At 40.7% G+C, this 16,659-nt stretch overlaps 1 long non-coding RNA gene across 3 annotated transcripts in view; it reads right to left on the reverse strand.

The window, feature by feature from the left end:
• Positions 1 to 799: 799 nt before the first annotated feature.
• The window catches only part of LOC114064005, an 18,037-nt gene continuing 2,177 nt past the window's right edge, over positions 800 to 16,659 (reverse strand). Inside the window, exons 2-4 of one of the 3 annotated variants that reach the window (XR_003572669.1) lie at positions 8,211 to 8,251; positions 6,792 to 6,888; positions 800 to 1,005 (exon numbers count right to left, since the gene is read on the reverse strand). This is a non-coding gene — a long non-coding RNA (uncharacterized LOC114064005). Of the gene's footprint in view, positions 1,006 to 1,748; positions 2,147 to 5,149; positions 5,251 to 6,791; positions 6,889 to 8,210; positions 8,299 to 16,659 lie in introns of those variants that run through there. The other 2 variants (XR_003572668.1, XR_003572670.1) reach the window with 2 other exon arrangements.

The following is a 16,659-nucleotide window of genomic DNA, read 5'->3' on the forward strand; positions in this document are numbered from 1 at the left end:
GAATCACTTCTTGCTACATACTCTTCAGTAATGATGATGTAAAGCACTGCTGCAAGTGACTGAAAAAAAATATTTCCTTTCTTTAGACAAAGAATTTGAGTCCTCATGGAAAACGAAAAACTCTGATTATTCGGCACCTGCAGCTATGGCAACCTGCCAGAATAATCATATAGTAAAATACAGAACAGTGGTAAACCTCTACTGCAATCTGCCCAAATCAAACATTTTCATCATAGAACAACACGTACCTAAACCTCTGCCTAAATTTCTGATTTCTTTCAACTGTTTCCTGTGTAGCTGACGTAAAGTGCCTCCTGGATGACTCAATCACAAACCCAGCTGGGACGCAGCTAGGAGTGGCCCCCACCTACCTACCTCTGCTTCACCCTCCCCATCCAGCCAGCAGCAGGCAGCCTGGCCTGCAAACACCACTCACGTGCACTGCTGGCTGCACCATGGTGCTGAATTGCAAGTCTATCCCAGCAAATTATGCTTCAATACATCAGCGAATGCTTTTAGAAACATCCTACTTATCAACTGCACTCCTCACAGTTAATTTTTATAGGAAGCCAAACGTGGTGTTACAGACTAAAAGTCTTTAAAGGTTTGTTTTACTTCAGAGGTTTTTCTGCCTTCTTCCTCTGCCACAGAAAACCTAATGTTTCCCCATATATTTGTCATTCTCAAGAAAAACATGCACATTTGGTGCACTCGGAATATTTGATTTAGAATTCATATGCATAAAAATTCACTGAAATCCCATTTGTTTTTACTGTTTTTCTTTTAATACAAGGAAAAAATTACTGATACTATGCAGGATGGCGAAGGGTTAGAAAAAGCATTCCGCAGATGCTACAATGCCATTTCTTTGGCTCAAGCAGAAGGTTTTGGACTTTTTCTGTTGGAGTGAGATGTATAGTATTTTTGACATTTCTAACACCATTTGAGACCTCTTAGGACATCTAGGCCACATCTGATGCAGGACTTCTGGGAGACCATTGCCTGCTGGAGAGAGAGGTAGGAGGTTAAGCAGGATACTGTTAGAGCATCTCAGATGATGCTAGATGATTGAAAATTGCAGAATGGTTTCACAAATACTGTTTCAGTGAAGAAAAGCAGGTAGTTTCCTAGCTTAAAAAAATCTCTGCCAACTATCCCAGGAGACTCCATATCCAACCCCTCTCTCCCTCTGCTTCATTTTAAAGCCAATTTTATGCTAGGGACAGAAGAACATTTCCTTACCTGCTAAGTTCATTTGTGTGTTAAAAACCTGGAAACTCCTCAGTCCATATAATTTAGTTATGAGCTGCCATTGAGGCCTTCACCTTTAGAAGAAAATTAAAAATCCTAACAACCCGAGAGAGATAACTGATTTTAAACATATCTTCTCAGATTTACGGATGCGTGTGCAAGAGCTTTGATGTGTCTTGGATCCCTCTGTGCAAGAAAAGGCCAGGTCACTAAGAAATTAGACATTTGCCAAAACTACTTATGGGTGCCCAGTACAACGCGCAGTACTCTCGTATATCCAGATAGTCTTACTTGGTCGAAGCTGAAAGCAAATGTTTTACTATCATAAGCTGAAGGTTCCTGGATTTGAATCTCACTTATTCACAGTTATTAACATTTCTCAAGCTTAGAGTGTGTCATTAAGAGTATAACAACGTCAATGTAACAAGGCATAACAACTAACAAACCAATTTCAGTGAAGCATTTATAACGACGGATTGTTACCAATTTTAAAATACTTGTCATACTTCCTTATGTCTGGAGTTAGAAGATACCTTCACAGGCTCCTTGACTGATTTAACAAAACACAGATCTTTATCCTTCTGACAGCTGCCCTGAGCGTCTGCACAGGTAAGCAGCGCAAAGGGACACTTGCAGGGCATAATGTTGCTGTCCTGATACAGGTGCCAGGACAGGGCAAACAATCTGAGCCATAAAGGGGCCTGTTTCTTCTCTTAACAATAACAGGTGTGCAAGGTGATCAGCTCAGCTCACCGAGGCTGGAGATTTTCATGTTCAGCAAGAAGACTCCCACTGGGGGCACCTGCTGCCTTCATTTTGGTAATAGCCCCAGGTGCTACGACAGATTGAAGGGGAAGATATGCAAGCAGAAGGCCAAAGGCTTGGCCCAGATTATCTGAGACATGGTAAAGAGGCACACTATATTTGTCACATACATTTTTTTTCTTTTTGAAGAGCAATAAATTATAATTTTTTAATGTGGATCCTTTCCCATTACCCTCAACCAAGCTGAGAAGGACAGCTGAGGGTGAGCAGTTATGATAAAATATAGGAGGACATCCAGTAAGCAAGGCTGGGATGTTTGTAAACAGGAAAACAACTTTGATTTATGCTGTTTCGGAAAAATGTCTTTGTCTTTAAAACTGAAAATACAGCTCTTTGTAAAGTCTAAATTTCTGTGGGTAAAAGTAATTTTTCACTTTTCCATCAGACACAGAAATGAAATGCCTTTGAATCATGTCAGCCTTGATAGAAACATCTCAGATGAATTTCTGAAGTGTCAGTTCAACACCAAGCTCTGTCCAACTGAATTGTTGCAGTGCTACACTCAAGACTGCAGCACAGCATAAGCATTCCCATAAGGACACTTTCTCATTCTGCCCTTTTGGCCAAAACATTACATGTAGCTGGGCAGTGCATGGCTGTGGTGTGGCCAAGAAGGTTCAGTCCAATCAAAACACTCAGTCTGGGGAGAAAAATTGAAAGCAGAGGAGCTGGAAGAAAATGTCCCACAAGACTCATATTCTCAGTCTTCTGGACACACTGAAGGTAAAAACAAACAAGCAAACAAAGAAAAGACTAAAAGAAGCCTTTTGTTTCAGCTAAACAAGTGCTATGACTAAATGTGAGACTGGAAAGTTTGTGATTCCCCAAAACTATCTCAACTTTTCATTCCAAGTCACGAGGAAGAAAAATTAGAAGTATCAGAATTTTTCAAAGGATGGAAACCCTGGTCTTATGCTCACCTATAAGAATGACCTGAGGTTTTCTGCATTAAAGATGGATGTGGATAGGAAGTAAAAAAACTGAGATTTTTTTTTTCTCAGTATTGGTATTTCAATTTGTCAATGATTCATGAAGAACAGAGCCTACTGATATACAATCAGAGGCAGCTTTTTAAAACAAAAAATCCAGCTTTTCTTTTTTAGAGGAAAAATTACATTTAGCAGAAAAAAGAAGACAGAAATCCTGCAGTATGCATTTCTAAGAGCTATAGCTATAGTTCACCTCTCTCCAAAATAAATAAATCCGTGATTAACAATACTTTTTCTACAAACCAAAATGGCATTTAGACCATCTTATGCCTGAAAACTCTTTCTTAACTTGTTACATGTCTAAGATACTCTTTCACATGTTAAAAATTCCTTGGAGGACAGGTGTTTATAATAGAAGTGACAATGAGAAGTTTATGATTTTCATGTTAATTTAACAAGTGAAATCATTAACAGTAATTCTCTTTAATTATAAAATAAGAACATACTTTTCCTTTGATTTTGAAATAGCACAAATAGAGCTGTTGCTTTAAATTGATGCTTCAGGCAAGCTCACACATTCCTTGATTACCTTCACATTTTATATACAGGTGCTATGCACATTTACTTGCACTGCATGCCCAAGGGTAAAAGTGTGGTTCAGGCTGCACAATTAGAGTTATCAAATATTTATGCAGATGTATAACTCTGCTGGATGTGTTTTAAGTGCTTCAATGCAAGAAACAAAATATGTGTGGAGGAAAACAATCTGCACAATACAAAGGCTATCCACATGCAATAGCTGCTGGGAACTTTGTTCAATAATACTACCCACCTTCTGCCTTTTTTATCCCAGGCTGTCAAAGAAATGGTGTTACTGAAAGAAATGAAAGTAGCAGATCCTAGATTTCTGCCTTACTTAATTCACTCCGTTCTAAACATCTGTATTTTTAAGTGGCAATACTTTTCTTCCACTTCCTACTGTTGTAACTTGATACAACGATTGCACATACAGAGATAAGGTATTTAAAAATGTGCTGCCTTGATCATAGCTAACTTCATACGTCTTGCCAAAGGGCAATAGGTTTCTCCCCCTGGGATGCAGAGTCAGACATAGCTATTTCCAGGTAATTTACGAAACAATTTTATAGTCTCAGGATCCCAAATTAAGATGTAATGAAGTGGAAGAGATCTATGAGCTATCACAGCATTTTGTGATAAGTAACCTTCAAAGGAGTGTTAGATAAAATGGTCAGATGTGTACTTTGTGTACACCGTCTCTGGGACCTACCCCACCTCCCCATGTCTGGAAGAAAGCAATGGGCAAATAGCTTGTAAAACTTATTAAATGGTAGGAATTAATGCCTGGTTAAGGGACTTTCAAGGGGTACCTCATCATGGAGTGGCTTTCAGCCTGGGATCTGCAGATCTGGGGTATGTGAAGGAGGAAAAGTTAAGGAAAATAAGGCTATTAACAAAAGAGGCTTACATACCTCAGCACCTTTACCGGAGGATGTGTTTGTCCCATCAGATCAGAGTAAAAAGCCCTTAGCCTACTCCAAGTCACCGTGTAGAACAGCTCCGTTTCATAAAGTAAAGTAGAAGGACTGCCTCCAAAAGAGATAGAAAAAACCTGACAATTAATGACAGTTGTTTCTAACATGTTCTCTGGAATAACATCTTTCATATTGCATACTGTTCATTGTACTGTAATCTTGCTGCCATTTTTATTTCAGAATTAACTGCAAATTTACTCTTTGTCATGAAAAGTGATGGATGCTTAATTTTGGCGTCTAGCTGTGAAGGTCAACATTTTCACATAAGTGAGAATCCCAGATCCTTTTGACTTTGCACAGCTTAGTTCACAGTCAGCAGCTGGACTTCTTTGTGACTACTATGTCTGCCATAATCTTGAATATTATGACACCCACTTTGTTTTATAAAATGCACAGTGACTAATCACTGGACTGTATTTGAAAACCCCACAGACCCACATCAACTGAATACATTTTCTGGGCTCTCTGCATATATAACTGAGTTTGCATCCCACCCTTCAGTTTTCACTTACTTGTTTTTAGGGTCACTGCCCCCCTGGCTGTCTGCAAGCAAACACAAAAGTCTAAGAACAGAGTCACTCTGGTATTTACCACTACTGGGGAGCTGTGTTTGACGGGGCCTTTGTACCCAACAGAGCAGGATAGTTGGTGTGATCAGGTCTGAAAAACAAAAGCTCTGCTTGGGTCTTCTCACAGCCACAGCTGGATGGAGCAGGGCACTGGTAAGGGACAGAAACCTTCCTCCACGTCTATTTCCCTCCTCTCTCACAGGGAGCAGAATGGGACTGATTATCTCTATCAATAATTAACAAACCCAAGGGACCACTGAACAAGTGTCACTGGTAAAACCCGATTGTAAATCACTTCTGCTTGGGCTTGCACCAAAACTGGCTCTCACATACCTCCATGAGACTAGTCCCTGAGAGGCAGAACTGAAAGCACTGCACACATCTTTTGGAAGAATCAACACTTTACAGAGTATGCAGAAATGTGTTTCTTTGCCAGAAATTATACAGCACCAGGTTGGACCAAAAATTCCTTGTTGCTATGGTTGCCACTTGCTCTAAATCTTTTTACTACTCCTTGTTGAACAGCAGCAAAGGAGAATAAAAACATATACAACACTTGTAATTGCCTGGTGCATATTTTAACATTTCTCTTTAGTGGCTGCTTTAAATTATGCAGTAATATTGCTGGCATGTTCCTCCAGTCCCTCTTCCCTAAGAGGATACATTTTACAGTGCTGAAATTGGACACTGGGTGTAAGAATCACACATTTGAATATTTTTTTCAGGAGCAGACGTGTCACATGCAATGTATTACAACTCAAGCTGTAAAAATTAAGTGGCATTTGCATTCATTAAGCATACATGAAATTTAATTCCATTAGGTCCAGCAACGTTAAGGTCTGTCTGTTGCTGCTGATGTTACAGCTTAAGGACATTATATCTTCTGGCTAGATTCTGTTTCATAACCTAATAAAGCCAGGAATTACATCCTGGCTTGATGCCTTTGTAAATCCAGCTCAGCAAACATACGACATGAAAGTTGTAGATGTAAATTATTTATACTCATCATTGTCCAAATTATTAATTTACCAAAAAAGGTTTAACAGATTAAGAAAACTACAGGCACTGTGCCCGGAGCAGAACTAATTTAAAAGACAACAATACGATCTGCTGAAGCCAAACCTCATTTCTAATCTTCCCACTTCGTTACAGATACAATACAGAATAACTGTTAACACTTCATCGAGGCTACTTAAAGAATCAAAAGCTTACATTACATTTCGGTAAGCTTACCAGAAATGTTGATCTGCACAATCCCCCCGGAAAATCAGGGATACTTTACTTTTTAGATTTTGACATTTTTAGCTGGAATAGAATTTAGGTAAAGAAAAGGAAGGCAAAGTATAAAACAATTTGAATTGCAGCTCTTGTAATTTGTTCTGCTGAAAGGATAGTTTGGGTTCAATACAAGCCCAAACTCAGCAAATAAACATATGTGGACAAATTACTTTTGTCTGCATGTAGTTTCACAGAAGACATCATGACTGAGAACACAAGACTGCCCTCCTAACTACTCCAAAATGAATCTATCCATTAAAAAGCATAAACTGAATTTTTGTTGGCAATTTATGTGAGATGAATCCAGGTACCAGTATAAGTTTTCATCAACAGTCCTTATTTTCCAACTACCAATTAACCAGGCTTCATGAAGTAAAAGTTCTTACCTTCCAAAGTCTTTGATATCTTCTGTGATTCTTAATGGGGCATTGTCAGGATAGTCCTTCTGCTGGAAGTACCAGAAAAATGAGCTGAACAACAGATCTATTTCCATGGAGATGTGCGGAATAGAAAACGTTTACTTAATTATGTACAAATGATGCCTTATTTTCCTGTAAGTAGGTTTCCAGCGGTCTAAGATGTTATTTTCGCAGAAATCAAAGTTCTTGGCTGTATCTACAAATCATTTCAATGCCATAAATGTTCACCACAGGCAACATATTATCATTTTTGCCTTTTCAAAGATTCTTTGTGGGCAATCTTATTTTTGTTTCCCTTGAAAGCCCGCTAAGTGTATATATCTTATTTGTATATAGTTTATTTATATATGTATATAAATAAAAATATAAAATTAAACTAAACTCATGGGAGCTATACTTTCATTTCCAAACTATTCCGTCATCTCTTAAAAAAATGTCTCAAGCTACCAAGATAGCCTTTGAAATTCTTCAGGTCTAAGCTAAGTCACCAAGCTTTCTCCACAGTCAATGGAGAGAGATAAGAACACTCAGAAAACAAATTTCATCCTAAAATAGGTGGCTTAGATAAGGGAGCTAAACCATTTTGGAGGTTGCCCTCTAGGAAAGTACGCATTGAACAGCTTAGGTCACTAACTCTTAGAAAGCTCAACTTAACTGAAATCTCACTTGTTATCTACTTTAACTGGAATCCACTTTGAGAGCACAGCCTCACAATATGTTTGCTATGAATTTATTTTAACTTTGGGGGAAGAAGTTAAGAAGCTGTATATCTCTTTATTTATGAGTCAACATAGACTGTTTCATCCCTAAGAAAAAACACATCAGGGATGACTTAGCAATAAATGGTCCAGACTGCCTTGTATCCAACTTAGAGAAAAAGCCATAATGTAATGTCTCAGTCACATTTAGGAAGAAATTGAACAAATAAATTTTTAGGGATTAAAAAAAAAAAAAAAGGTATTTCATTTTCTGTTTTCTAGTTTTCATATTTTCACACTGGTGTCTGTCTGAAACTTGACAGACCAGAAAATATGAACCTATTTCTCTGACACTTAAAGCTGAAGAAATGCAGAGGGCTGTGATCAGAGGCCCCAGCCACTTTGCACTGCAGAAGTAATACAAAATGTGCAGAAAAGGCCCTTCAGGGAAAGCTAATTTTACTCCTGTCTACAGCTCCTCTGCAGTGTTTATATGCATCAGCTGATCCCAACCTTTCCACCACAGCACTCTGTGTCACACCTGTATAAAAACATCCACCTTGATGCAGCAGGACTCTGAGCTGGGAAGCATTTCGGGGCCAAGGTGGTAGTGGAGGGGATGGGGACATTTCATAGGTGCTCATGACTCAACACAGGAAACTGCCCTTCATTTACAGAGTGCACCTACCTTCCTCTCCTCATCTCTCTGACCCAGCACAAAGCTCCTGCCTATAAAAAGACAAGCATGTTTTATGTAAATCACTTCCCAGTGGAGTCACTCATTATTAATGTAGACAGCTCTAAAGAGAGAAACCCATGGCATTTAGCAGAAAGAACTGTTAATGAAAATGTCATTAAATAAGTCAATCTGCAAGCCACAGAATGGCCTCTCTACCTTTTTCTTCTTTTCCTGTCTTCCCCACCTCTGCATTTATGGGTATATTTCACTCAAGTCAATCTTTTTTAGCACCAAGTCACAGCTTTCCCTGGAAAGGGGTGTCACTTTCTGGTAAACTGGTCATATTTGAGAGGAGGTGCTATTTAAACACCGGGTCAGTATGGAACTAAACAGCAAGGCTGAGGAAGAGGAAACTCCAATGACTGGCTGTAGATGAGGCAATTTCCAGCAACACTGATCTGAAAAGTATAATGTAGCCCCTGCTTCGCTGTGTATTCTGTAGAGTTCAGGACTGAGCCTTTCACTCGCTTATATCTTGCAAGTGCTTCGTGCTTGTAATTCATATTTTTTACTGGAATATCTTTCTGGTCACATATATGTCATAGGAATCTTAGCTGATCCAAAAAGCCTAATCCAACAATCGTGGTAAAAATTTCCCTACTCCTTCAGACCATTTATATCTGACCATATTAACCAGAAGCAACTGTCTGATAAACTGACCCAAACTGGCAGTGAACATTCCTTTTTCCTTTGTTTCCTGATGGCTTTCCACTTCCACATCTAAATGTTGAAGGGTTTCCTCTGGAAAAAGCAGCTATTGGTATCAAGGGGAGATCCCTCTAGTTTGGATGCATATGGCTCACATTCCTAAATTATGAAGGGATTCACCTTTCTCCATAATTCTGAGGGCTAGAAGGATCTGCATTGTAGGCATGTGCTTATATTATGACAAAAATTTTGTGGGGATTAAGTTTGTACATTTTATTAAAATAAATACCATACTTATAAAAATGTCCAATATTTTAGATGTACAGAAGGTGAAGAAAGCATGTATCCAAAATTCTGACCTTTTTTTTTCTAACATTATTGGTCTATTAAAAAAATAAAACTCCTCTACTCACAAACCTGTTCTCCCTTCTGACCTGACAGAATTATGGCTATAATAACGAGAAGTCTGTAATCACAGGATCATAGAGGGGCTGAAGGTGGAAGGGACCTCTGGAGATCACCTTGTCCAACTCCTCTGCTCAAGCAGGGCCACCTAGAGTTGACTGCCCAGGACCATGTCCAGATGGCTTTTGAATATCTTCAAGGATAGACAGTCCACTACCTCCCTGGGCAACCTGTGCCAGTGCTCAGTCATTCTCACAGTAAAAAAAAAAGTGTTTCTGATGTTCAGACAGAATTTGCTGTTTAAATATACTGTTTGAACTACATATCGACCCTTATTTGTGCTCAGTACACACCACCCTAGGTGGACAGTACATTCCTCGTCCCATCAGCTTGGAAACAGATTTAGACTTTTACACTTCAGTATTACAACCTAGCAGTGGCAAAAGGGAAAATTAGAGAGTCTGTTTTTTTTCTCAGCATAGAGCAGCAATTCAACGTGATGTGGCAAAAAAAAAAAAAAAAGGCAAAAGAAAGAAGCATCATTTCCCCATTCTGCAAAGAAGTAGAGGCACAGAGAGACTGCTACCAGCCTAAGCCTGTTCCCCCTCCCCTGTGACTGTACTTGGCAAGAAGAAGGAAAGAGCACTGAAAGTATTCACACTGGGCAATAACAGACAGCCAGCAATAGGCAGGGAAAACCAAAACAAAGCTGTTTATTGCTGAAGTGTTAGGAGATAAATTAAAGTCCCACAGAACAGACAAAAGATACCCAGCATTTCAGGACACTGGTCTTTTCGCCTTTGAAACTTGCACCCCAGTTTGACAGCTGGCTCTGTGGGAGGCCACTAGCACATCCTGACTGCTGTGGGATGCCCGTGGGACAGACAGCAGTGCTGTGTGATAGCAATAGTGATTTGCTGTGGATCCTCCCTGTATCCAACTGCTATTTATTGTTCAGGACACATATAACATTATGCCTCGGTGGATGTACTTCACTGTCATGCCTGATCAAAAGTGTTGCCTTGGAGCAATCTTAGCTTGAGAGAACCCCAAGCAGTTTTTTAAGTAAGAAGTCACCCCAAGGTGACACTTGAGAGGAACAACATTAAAGTGTCCTCATCTCTCTTGTGTCCCTGGCTACTTCAGAAGCTCACAAACAAAGCTTAGCTCTTCTAGCTGGTACTCAGAAAGCAAAAGGACCCTTATGCCCTTGTTCATGTTTTATCAGCGCTTCCTAAGTAGAAAACTAACTAAAAATGCTGACTCTAGTCATGAGCACTGGAGTTTTGAGTAAAGACAGCTAAGTAAAAGATTTGTTTTAAGGATATTTAAGTAGAGATAAAAATATGTAAGCTAGTGAGCTCACTCAAACACAGGAAGAAACCAAAAGCACAGAAATGACAGTTCAGGCACGATCTCAAGGCACAAACAGATTAATTACACACAGAAGAGTCATATACCCATGTCCACATGCAGGCAATTGCGCTGATCAATGCAAGCTATGGTCCCCAAAGGATTTTCTCACCACTGGTACAGTATCCACAAGCAGATAGGGAGATTAAATTCTCTTTATGCTTTTCTCTTGCTAGGCTTTTTCATAAAAGTAAGGCTTAAGCATTGTCTTACAGCCCTCAGTCAGCTCTGTGTCCATCTGCTGAAATTGGGACCACAAATCCCTAGTGATGGGCTGCAGCCAGCACCCAAGAAGGGGTTAAGTGACTCTCTTGGGCAAAATGAAAAATGCCACTTCTCAGTAGCTGAGATAGGACTTGTCTTGTGCAAAAGCAGTTGGAATGGGGCTGCCAGTGTTATTTATGTCTTCAGTCTGACAAAGAGCTGAGGGGAAGGATTTTTTAAAGATTTATCAACCTTTCTTATTTGTTTAAGAGCTGAGAAATCCCAGACAGGAGCTCTCCAAGCAGATCTCTTCTGAAAGCAGAGGAGAGTCTTTGGGTCAGAAAACAAGTGGGGTAGCTTGCTTAAGAGCAAGAAGAGCTACAGAAGACCTTTATCAGCCAGGTCAGCATAAGAACCCCTGGCCTGTGCTATGCCAGAGGTCACCACAGGCACTAGAAGAGCCTCTCTCCTTTTATAATTGATGCAATTTTTAATCTGCCCACGCGAATCCCAGTAAAGCCACCAAAATTATCATCAGCCCAACCAAGCGCTTCTGTGGTTCAAGTACTCTATTAGATTTCTCTTAATTTGCTCTACTAAAAATGGGAGGAAATAGCTATTTCCTCTCACTTTATATCCACAAAGTGTAAATTTTTCACGATTCAGAAATTCTCTTTCTTTATACTACACAGTGCGCCAGGCTCTTGTGTCCCGAAGTCCTCTGAAAACAAACAAAAAAAAAAGCTGTATGGGCATCTACCAAAAGACTTTGAAATCCAAAATACAGTAAAATTAATTTAATTTCTCTGAGCTTCTTGAAAGAGCCAATGCTGTCAAACACTTTGACATAGTTCATAAAGTTTCTCAGTGAAACTTTTTTTTAATCAGAAAGTAGAAAGTGACTGAAACACGTGTGCATTTTGCAGGTAAACACAGCAGCATTGCCAGAACTTTTGCCAGGAAAGATTTTTCATCTCTAGGGTGTGATTTATGATCAAATCCCAGGAGAGGCTTAGAATTGACAATAGCCTAAAGTCCCAGGTTCTCACAGACTTGAACTTAGGACCCCCGTGTACTAGGCAGGTACTATAAATCACCAAGCTATTAACTAACTACCAAATCAGCCTCTTACTTTCACAAGTTGGCACAGTTCCATTTTGCATTAAAAAAACAATTGAAGATTTTGAAGGAGATACTTAATACTTCTGTGGTCACAGAATTTTTCTGGAATGTGGGAGGCAGGCAATGCTGAATTTGAATCTTTTTCACCTGAAGTGATTAATGAACTGTTGGCTATGCTAAGTGAGGATCTTGCTTTGTTTCTGCATTTTTTTCCCAGAAATATAGAAAGAACTTGGTTTCAGCCCTATACAGAATAGAAAAGGGCTTGAGGTTTTTTTAAACTTCAAAGTTGTGCACAACTAGAAAATCATGTCTCACACAGCTGTATGAGATGACTCATCCCTGTAAGATGGCTGTAATTTTCTTTTGGGACACTCAATAGCTTCCAAGTGAGCACATAGCTTCTAAAGCAGCACATTATGGGCATGTCCTGAACTGTAGGGGCTTCTAAAGCAAGCCCAGAGTAAATGAGGCTCCTTGGACTTTGGGAATGGAGGTACAGGTTTAATATGGACTTAATATGGAGAAAGCTGCAGGAGCTGACAAGTTGCAGGGTTTGTATTTTGCATGTCTTTTTACCAGAGCTCTACTGCTTCATGCTCAGTGAGGATCACGATTCCCGAACAGGAGGGATTTTTAAAGCAGCCTGCTTTGGATAAGGGCAATGAAATGAAACATTCGTTGCAGAGGGACCACACAGTTTTGCAGTTTGGGCGGATCTAGGTTCCATTTTAGCCTTAAATCAACCTTGTGATATAACTGTTCGCTCTATTCTAGTGCCCCTGCTTTCACCTTACCACAGGTTAACCGGGGGCCATCATACAACCAGTTATTGTTTCATGTAACCCGCAATAAAACTACCTGTCTGGATCACTGCACACTTATATATCAACAATAGGACATGATTTAGGAGTCCTTGGCCCTGCTGTTTCAGATATGAAACTGCAATGAAGTGTATCCACCATGTCAAAAGCTACTCTTAGGGCCACTTAGCTGCACAAAGTAGAGTGTACCCTGAAGATTTCAGCTTCACGTATCCCAACCAGCTGTTTCTGAGTTGTGCCATTACAAATACAGTCTGCATTTATACATATATGCACATCCAGCTAAGTGATGTGGGAACAGCTGCCTGCAGGCTGGAATTTTTACCTGAGAGTATCCCAGGATGGCTCAAAAGATGGTCAAAAGAAGGTGGCTACCTTCTGCAGCTCCTGGCTACATAGTATCTGTGCTTTCCAATTTGCTGTGGTTTCCCACCTGAGCAGAGTTGGAGTTACTGTGTAGCATCAAACTTCTTACAGCTCTTCCCAGAGTATCTGAAATCTCCTCGTTCTCCTCAAGCCCAGGAAAATGTCCCTCCCCAGACCCCGAGTAAGGTGCCTCTGAAATGGTCAGTTCCAGGAGGGAAATGTCACTTCTCTTGCAGCCACTCAGCAGACCTAAGACCCTATCATGCCTGGATGTATACTGTGACTCTTGTCCCTTCACCCTTTCACGCCCACTTCCTCAAGCAGTCAAGAAAGAAAGAAGAAAAATAAACCAGTAACCTCATTAAAACTATCTGCTTCACCTGTAGCACGAGTATATTGTACTGAGAATGTATTCCCTTTGCAGATTATAAGTCAGCTGCACAATTCTTTAGGATAGAATAAAACCAAGCCCTCTTCAAGCAAAAATGTGCCTGGGTGTCTGGGGATCTTCTGAAAGTCTCCAGCTTGTCAAAGACTGAAATTGGCAGAGAGCTGAGAAAACACAATGAAAGCAGAGGCTGATCTACCTTTCCCAGTCAGTGCTCACCTACATCAGCCCCAAGGAAGAGCGTGTAGCTGCCCTAGCACTCCTCCAGCAATTACTCATCTTTTTCTTGAAGACTTCAGATGGCTGAAGGCACACTGTTCCTTTGAAAAGCTAGTGACAGTTGTCCTTTCCCTTTCATTCCTCCAAAATAACAGTTTTAGATTGGCTCTTACAAACATGAAATACCATTTTTCTTCTGAAAACTTCCTGTGAACACTCAATAACTCTTAAGACCTGGGAGTTGGGCAGAAATCCTCTGGGATGTACACAGCGCTGCCTTCATTTCAGGTGTACTGGGTGGCAGCTGACACATACAGACAGCAAATATGAAATAATACAACTACATTTATCTGCACATACTGTTTAGCTTGTGGCCATCACCACAGTAGATAAAGCTTTTGTATCCCATTTGGAGAGACAGGTAAACAGATTTAGCTTAAAAGATGAATATCAAGCACTTACAGTATTTCCTGTGTGACAGACTGTATGTGGTTGTGCATATGTGTATGACAGACAGTGCTGGAATATTTTAAACACTAAATTGCTGCATCCAGAGATTGGTAAATTAAATAATCATTCATTAGTTACCATAGTGATGCAGATGCAATCATGGTGAACAAAGAAGGAATGGGTTGGGACAGACACACAAACACAGAACAAATGCTGACAGAGGCAAGGCCCTGCATTGATTTTTGTTAACGTATTTTTAATTATTAACATCCCCTACCTGCAAGATCTTGTTCCATATTCACTGCTGTTTCACCTGCCTGCAAAGGGAAGTGGCACAGTGGCACATACTCTGAAAGACTCAAATCCTGAGCTGGAGCAAACTAGTATAGCTCTATTGACTGGCAGAGAGCAGCCAGTTTACAGCAGCTGGGGAATCTGGAAAAAAAAAAAAAAAAAAAAAGAGCATATAATTCTCTTTAGCTTCTGCAGCAACTGAATACTACTGCATCCTCTACTACTTTGTAACTTCTTACAGCAGTGCTCTCCTGGAAACAGACAGGGAGAAGCTGGCTTTCCCAAAGCTGGCTGGCAGGTTTAGGCTTGCAAATGTCATTAATTTCAATGGCAGCTACAGAGCTCAGCCTTCTACTCAGCCCTGAGAATCTCATCAATAATCCCTTTGCCACTGACAAGAGAAACAGCATGGGATTAGGAATGTCATAGAATCATAGAATGGTTTGGCTTGGAAAGGACCTTAAAGATCATTTAGTTCCAACATCTCTGCCATGGGCAGGGACACTGTCCATTGCACCAGGATGCTCAGAGCTCCATCCAGCCTCTCCTTAAACACTTCCAGGGATGGAGCATCCACAACCTATTCCAGTGCCTCCTAATCAGACAGGGTTTAAGCAGAAGGGGATCTGACACTTTGCCCAGGCCCTTCAGTCCTCCTGCTCATAGGTAGTGCTGCATTCAGATGCATCACCCACACTCCTGCAACAAACATGCATGAAAGCTGAAGCATCTGTCTGCACGAGGCTAAATGAGAGAGAGAGAGAGAGAGAGAGAGAGAGAAAGATGGCTCAGCCCTCCTTTGGGTCACCAGCAAACGTGTCCGTGGTCAACTGTCTGATGATAGCACAAAGTGACCGGCCTTCTGAAAGGCCACTTAAAACTTCTAAATTTATTTTTGCACATGGATTTGGGTAGAAGAGAGTGAGTTGATAGACAGAAACTGTGCTGAGACTAATGTCGAGGTGTGGGCTACAGGACAGGGTCTTCCCCAAGCCAAGGCAAACCATTCCAGCTTTCCCCTCCGTTATACACCCCTTAGCCCCAGCCAGTGGCAACAGGCAGACGAGCACCTGACCTGTGCCACCCTGCACAGTAAAGCAGCAGTGAAGGGCAATTCACACTGAAACACCTACACAAGCACCTGATGTAGCTACAGATCTCTTGGTTTACTCCATCACCACTTTTTGGCTGGTGATGTAAGTGACAGAGGAATGGGGCTGACTCCTGGAACAGTAATAGCCCGAATAAAGCAAACACAAGGACACCAGAGCACGTATGTCAGGCATGGAGTTGTCTTAAAACAAATAACTGTCACACTCTGAGTTTGTTGTTCAAAGTTTGTGGCTATCTTGTCCAAAATCATTGTAAATCTCCCAAAAGCTGTGACTAGAGTAAGCTTTTGGCTAATGATTCTCAAACAAAGTCCATGTAGAATAGGTGGCTCATGGAAACCCCTCAAATATATCTCCCATATACCAGAAATACTATGTAGATGCTTCAAGAAAAATCATCAACATCTCAGAGGCAGAGGTGAAAGTAGGAAACTGTGCAGCATTGTGCTCAGAGGTCTGCCTGCAGTCCATCTTCACAGTATTTGAATGTTTATGTCTAAAACGACCATCAGTGACTACTACATCAGTTAACACCAACCATTAGGGCCAACATAGCATATTGCAGGAATGAAGCTGGGCATCTTCCTCTGAGCTGCACTGTCTAGATTCCCATTGTGAGATAAAGCATTCTTCAAAATGCAGGAAGAAGGAAGGCAGGCTGAGATCCATTCTCCCAGCTCTAGTTTAGCGCTGTAAGAAAGAAAAGCCACAGAGGCATAAAGCAAGACCCAAAATATCCAGTGGCTATCCCTACTACTGTTGTGTACTAATGGTGTAAGAAGCAGCTGCAAGTACCGCCTTCATCCCTCAGCAGGCACTTACTTGCAAACAAGCCCCAAGCCAGAGGTGCAACATGAAATTCTGTGCAGTTAACAGAGTCTGCCAGAGCGTGGCTGATGAAAGGACACTATTTTCTGCAGCATGAGGTAGACAGACAGTGGGAGCAAAGCAGT

The sequence above is a fragment of the Empidonax traillii genome, unplaced genomic scaffold (genome assembly GCF_003031625.1).
Source record: "Empidonax traillii isolate 1590-97213 ecotype Southwest subspecies unplaced genomic scaffold, ASM303162v1 scaffold507:size695108, whole genome shotgun sequence".
In the NCBI taxonomy this organism is placed as follows: domain Eukaryota; kingdom Metazoa; phylum Chordata; class Aves; order Passeriformes; family Tyrannidae; genus Empidonax; species Empidonax traillii.